The sequence below is a fragment of the Petaurus breviceps genome, unplaced genomic scaffold (genome assembly GCF_028583685.1).
Source record: "Petaurus breviceps papuanus isolate PSGF00001 unplaced genomic scaffold, PetGlider_PUasm1.0 90417, whole genome shotgun sequence".
In the NCBI taxonomy this organism is placed as follows: domain Eukaryota; kingdom Metazoa; phylum Chordata; class Mammalia; order Diprotodontia; family Petauridae; genus Petaurus; species Petaurus breviceps.
In genome coordinates this window covers 946,751-952,341 of record NW_027187245.1, presented here as the reverse complement: position 1 = coordinate 952,341, position 5,591 = coordinate 946,751, and positions in this window count along the sequence as shown.

Here is a 5,591-nt window from a genome sequence, read left to right as displayed (position 1 = left end):
TTTCCCATTTCAGGTCGTGTACTCTGTGCACTAAGGCGCCACCTAGCTGCCCCTAAAAATAAGTGTCAATCAACAGAGTACAAGTAGACGGGGAAGGATTTGCTTTGGAGTCAAGAAGTCCTGGCAACAAGCTCCCCGTCTAAGACATACTGGATGATCCCGAGGAAATCCTTCAGGCAACTCCCTAAGACTCTGAGGTTCAGAGCAGGTGTTCATATGCACTGGTCCCCAAAGCAAAGGAATGCATATAGGTGCAGACAGGTGGGCAAGAGAAGAGTGCAATAAGGAATGTGCAGACGGCCTTATTTTTTAAAGAGTTCCCCCAGAAAAACTACATGCTGATAGGGAAAACTATCCCAAATGGGGGAGGAACAAAAAAAAGGCCATTGGAGCTGGAAGAAGTGCTACGTTCAAATCCATAGAAGCAGGGACAAGAAATTCTTGTTCAGTGCAAAGCCAGCACATGTATTTGCCTAGAGCAGAGCCAAGGATATTGGGACAGGAAGAGGACAGTGACTGGCAGAAACAGCAGTGGATTTGGGTGTAGGGGGGCTGAGATTTCAATCTGTGTGACTTTAGGGATGCCCCTTCCCCGCTGTGGGCTCAGTTTCCCCTTCTGTGAGATGAAAGGGCAGAACTGGATGATCTCTAAAGTTTCTTCCAAACCCTAATCCAATGTTCACTTCTCCAAGATATGAAGGTTGAGCTGACTAAGTTTAGCTGACCTAGGAGAGCCAGATGTGAGACACACTCTAGAACAGGTGGCATGTGGCCTTGAGGCTGCAGGTTCCCCACTCCTGCCCTAGAAGCTATACAACAGCTTATTCACAACCCAAATCAAGATATCCTCATTTGGGCAAAAACAAATGAGTAAAATGTAATTTTAAAAAATTAATATACCAAATTCTACAGGATAAGTGCACAGTGAAGATTTGATGTGTCTTAAGAGAGCCCCACACCTTCATTAACTTTAAGGATTTTGCTGCACTGAAAATGCAAGTTGGACACAACCTTCAATTTTAGGTAAAGATAGTTTTACAAATGCTTCTGCAGCTGAGACATGCAAAAAATAAAAAAGACACTATTTGATATTCCTATTAATACAGTGAACAAAGTGCAGTCACTGATTTTGGATCTGCTTCTCCTGGCCATGCCTTCATTCTCTGTAACTTTGTCCTTAAGGAGATTCTCCACTACAGTTTCTTAAGCAGGTTGCAAAGGTCAGGGAAATGGGACCTAGCCCACTAGGCAGTGGCCCCTTATATCCCACCCAGACAGGAGGCAAGGAATCAAAATTTGATTCCTATGTTAGAAAATTCCTATATGTGTTGAACCCAGGCTCCCATAAAGAAGCTTAGTTTCGTTTTTTTGCAAATCATAAAGGCCAGTCATCTACCAGTGTCTCTTGAAAAGGTCTTTAGATACTTGGAGACAGCCATTAAGAAACCCTTTGGTCTTCTCCTCTTTAATCTGAATAATCCTAGTTTCTTGAACCTTTTTTTTCCCATAAACCCTTTGCCTCCTATGGCATCTTGCATAATTCTACTCTCCTCAGTACCCTTTCTGAAAGAATTTTTTTTTTAACTTTTAATGGAAATTGTCACATACTGGTACTGCTTGTGGAAAATAATTTTGTTGCTGCATAGCTGTAGAAAAAGGATCCTGAAAAACCATTCTGGCACTGATTCATCAGAGAAACATCTAGTCAAGACCTGGACACAGTCCTCAGATAGGAAAAAAAAACCCAAAAATCAAAACTTCCTTCGTGTGTGGGCCAGTGCCTGGGCACAGATTTCAAAGAGGAATACAAACATGTCTTGGGGCCATTGGAATCAGGAGAGCTGATGTAATACAGATGGTCTCTGGGGAAGGCAGAACCACATGGCTTCTCCAAAAACTAGGCCTGGATACCAGCATAGACCATTCAAAGAAGATTCAGTCACCAAAAGAAAGAGTAAGCCTTAACACTTGAGTCCTGAAGATGCTTCAGCCACTAGGATTTGCAGGGTTTCAGAGTTACATAAGGAGGCAGAGAAAGAAGCTAGTATAACTTGAGGGCAGAAAAAAGGCCTGAAGCATAAAGGAAGAATCTTTGAGTCCTACTGTGCACTTCCCCCTTTGTAAGAGGTGCTACATATAAAGCAGCAGGGTTTCTTAGCTGTCTTGCTGGCATGGAGAAATCCTGTCCAAGTCTGCCTTCTTAGGGAATGCTTCTATAACTTCCTAAAGGCATTTGCCCTAGAATTCTTTCAATTTGTGATGAAAATTCAGCTCTTTCATCTCAAAGCTCAGTTCAGTGGTTGGCCAGGAAATAGTGGGAAATAATTTTTGTAATTGGTCCTTTCTGCACAGGAACCAGAGTGGCTGGATCATGTTTCTCCAGCAGAACTGGTAAGCCTGGATCACCAGAGGAAATTACTCCTAGAGCTTCTCTGGGTCCTCATTAATTTTTGAGAAGTCTTTTGCAATTCATTTCAGTTTTTCTACTCCAAGAGACACAGATCTGGACAGGCCAACTTGCCTTCCCTGGGTTCTCTCTGAAAGGGCAATGGTATTCTGGAGTTTCCCCTGATTCATTCTCTAGTCCATCTATATGTAGTTTCTTCATTAGAGCTTTCATGAAGTGACTGATTTCATTTTTCTATTTCCTGGGTATTTAAGGCTGAATTCTCTTTGAGTTTCTTTGCTGTTTGGGGACTAACAATGGCTGTGATTATGTTCATGGAACAACCAAATGACCAAGGGGGAAGAGGTGGTATACCGAATGTGAGAGTTTCTGAATTCTTGGTGAAGACTGCTAATAAATCATCCCCTTATTCCCCTTGGGCTACTGTCTCTTCTGACTCTATTTCATTATATGGTGGTGACCTGACTTGGGGCAAGGAAGCATACAGAGACATGAGGGAGAGAGGAGAGAGGCAGTCAGTTAACAAGAATTTGCTAAGTGCTTACTATGTGCCAGGCACTGTGCTAAGAACTGGAGATACAAAGAAAGGAGCTAACATTCTAATGGAGGAAACAATATGCAAATACAATGGAGAGTTTTTTGGTCTGAGTCTAGCTAAAGGTGTGAATGATCTTTCTCCTCCTCCTCCTCCTCTTCATCCTCTTTAATTCTGGGGCCAAATTCATGCCCATATGTACTGTCTGTCCTGGAAAGCTATACTGATGAGCAAATTCTATAAACTGTCCATAGAACTGCATGTCAAAATCTAGGCCCTTGATCTTTCTTCACGAGACTTATTCTGAAATGAGGGCCTATCTTTTTTCTACCACATTTTATCAGTGTCGCTATACGACTGTGAGTCATAGAACCCTACAGTCTCTGAAGATTACTCCCATGGTAATGGAGAGGGACATGGTCAGAGGATCACCAGACCTGGAGTGAGAAAGGACCTCCAAGATCTTCTAGTTCCTCTCATTTTACAGAGGAGGAAACTGAGGCCCAGGGATGGGAAGGGACTTGTCTAAGACAACAGAGGTAGGTGGATATCTGAACATATATCCTCTGACTCTACACCATGATGATGAGCTTAGTATAGACATGATGGGTTAGAGATACCATCATATCTTCTTCAAATTCCCTCCATCCCTCCTTAGTTACAAAGTCTAGAACCGGCCCCTAGGGAGGAGATACTGAAAATACCGTAAGAGTTATGTTAGGCCCTTCAACTTTATATTAGGTGTAGGATTGGCACTGCTCAGCACTTCCAAGTCAACAAAAAGACCTGCCCCAGTTTTCAAAGTAGTGACGCTCCCCTACATATGCTCAGTAGGTGTCTGATCGATGCTTGGTGACTTGGCTTTCAAGAGATATTCTACTTATTACAGATTTTTTTTTGCTTTATGGAGGGCAATTGGGGTTAAGTAACTTGCCCAAGGTTACATGGCTAGTTGTTTTTGTGTTGGTGTTAAGTGTCTGAGGCCAGAACTGAACTCGGGTCCTCCTGACTCCGGTGCCAGAGCTTTACTCACTGTGCCACCTAGCCGCTCCTAGTTATTACAGATTTAAGAGGTATAATTTACATCAACATCAAATATAAGCAGTATGAATGTATTTTAAAAGCCAAAACCCAAGCCACGTTGGACTCTGAATTACCACCCTCAAGGTCTACCTGCTCAAAATTTCATCATCTACTGAAGTAAACAAGCTAAATACTAGAGGAAAAACTCTCCCAGACTGGTGCCCAAGTTGTGGGAACCCTCACTTCCATCTGAAGACAATCAGGTAGAGCTTCTTGGAGGAGTTGGTATATGACCTGGGACTTCAAGAATAGGTAGGATTTCAATAGGCTGACAGCGTATGGCTAGGGAAGAGAGAAACGTTCTAATGTATTTTCCTGACTGTATCCTTGGTAGATACAACCATAAAAATCACTGTATAGGTAGGTGGTAAAATAGAGTGCTGAACTTGGAGTCAGGAAGACCTGAGTTCAAAACCAGTCTCAGACACTTCCTAGCTATGTGACTTCGGGAAAGTGATAACCTCTGTTTGCCTCAATTCTTTCATCTGTAAAATAGGTATAATAATAGCACCTACTTCCCAGGATTGTTATGAGGGTCAAACAAAGTAATATATGTAAACTTTACAGATCACAAAGTGCTAGCTATGATTGCTATTAGTATTAGTGATCCTTTGGTTAGAAATACCAAGTCAAACATATAGCAAGGAGATGCATACTCACCAATGGTACATGCCTCAGGACATGTAAGGTGTGCTGAACAGATACTCTTCAGAGAGCAAGGGTCTTGAGAGGCTCCTGGCATAGACAACATTGTGCTGATTGCATCAAGCCCTAGAACATTTCCAGATTTTCTTAGTGTAATCCACAACCACTCCATAAGCATCAACCTAACAATCCACATTAGAAAAAACATTATTTACATTGATCTGATATTAACATACGGTTGAGTGGGAAGCCCACTGAGACAATCCATCATTAAGTAGCTCTTAGACAGGCACAGGAGATGGACAATGAGTTGGGCCCAAAATGAAATAGGAGCAAGAAAGAAGGCTGAGGTTTGGCTAGGTGGTGCAGTGAACAGAGCACCGGCCCTGGAGTCAGGAGGAACTGAGTTCAAATCTGACCTCAGACACTTAATACTTACTAGCCATGTGATCTTGGGCAAGTCACTTAACCCCAACTGTCCCTCCAAAACACAAAAAAAAGGCTGAATTGTTTTGGGGAAATTGTGCTGCACTTTTAATTATCCCAAGCTATTTCCTAGCCAAAAAAAAACAACTACTTTTCAACACTAAGATTATGATTATGAATCATGGAACACACAAAACATTAAAAGCCCTTGAGGAAGGCCTCCAGCATTGGTGAATAGAGTCCTGATGAATGAGAAAGGAAGAAACTATGGGCAAGAGTTGCATGAGATGAAAAGATGTGGCTGAGCTAGAATCTGTCTCAGTGAAGGGAATGCTCACATCAGGGAGAGCACAGCTCTTAAGCAGGATTATTCCCAACATCATTTGTTCTTTACTATATCTTTCTGACTTGCCCATTTAACTATAACAGAACAAAGAGGCAATTAAATTTTCATGCTTCCATGTGCAGCCAAAAGTGGCATGGAAGCAAAAACAT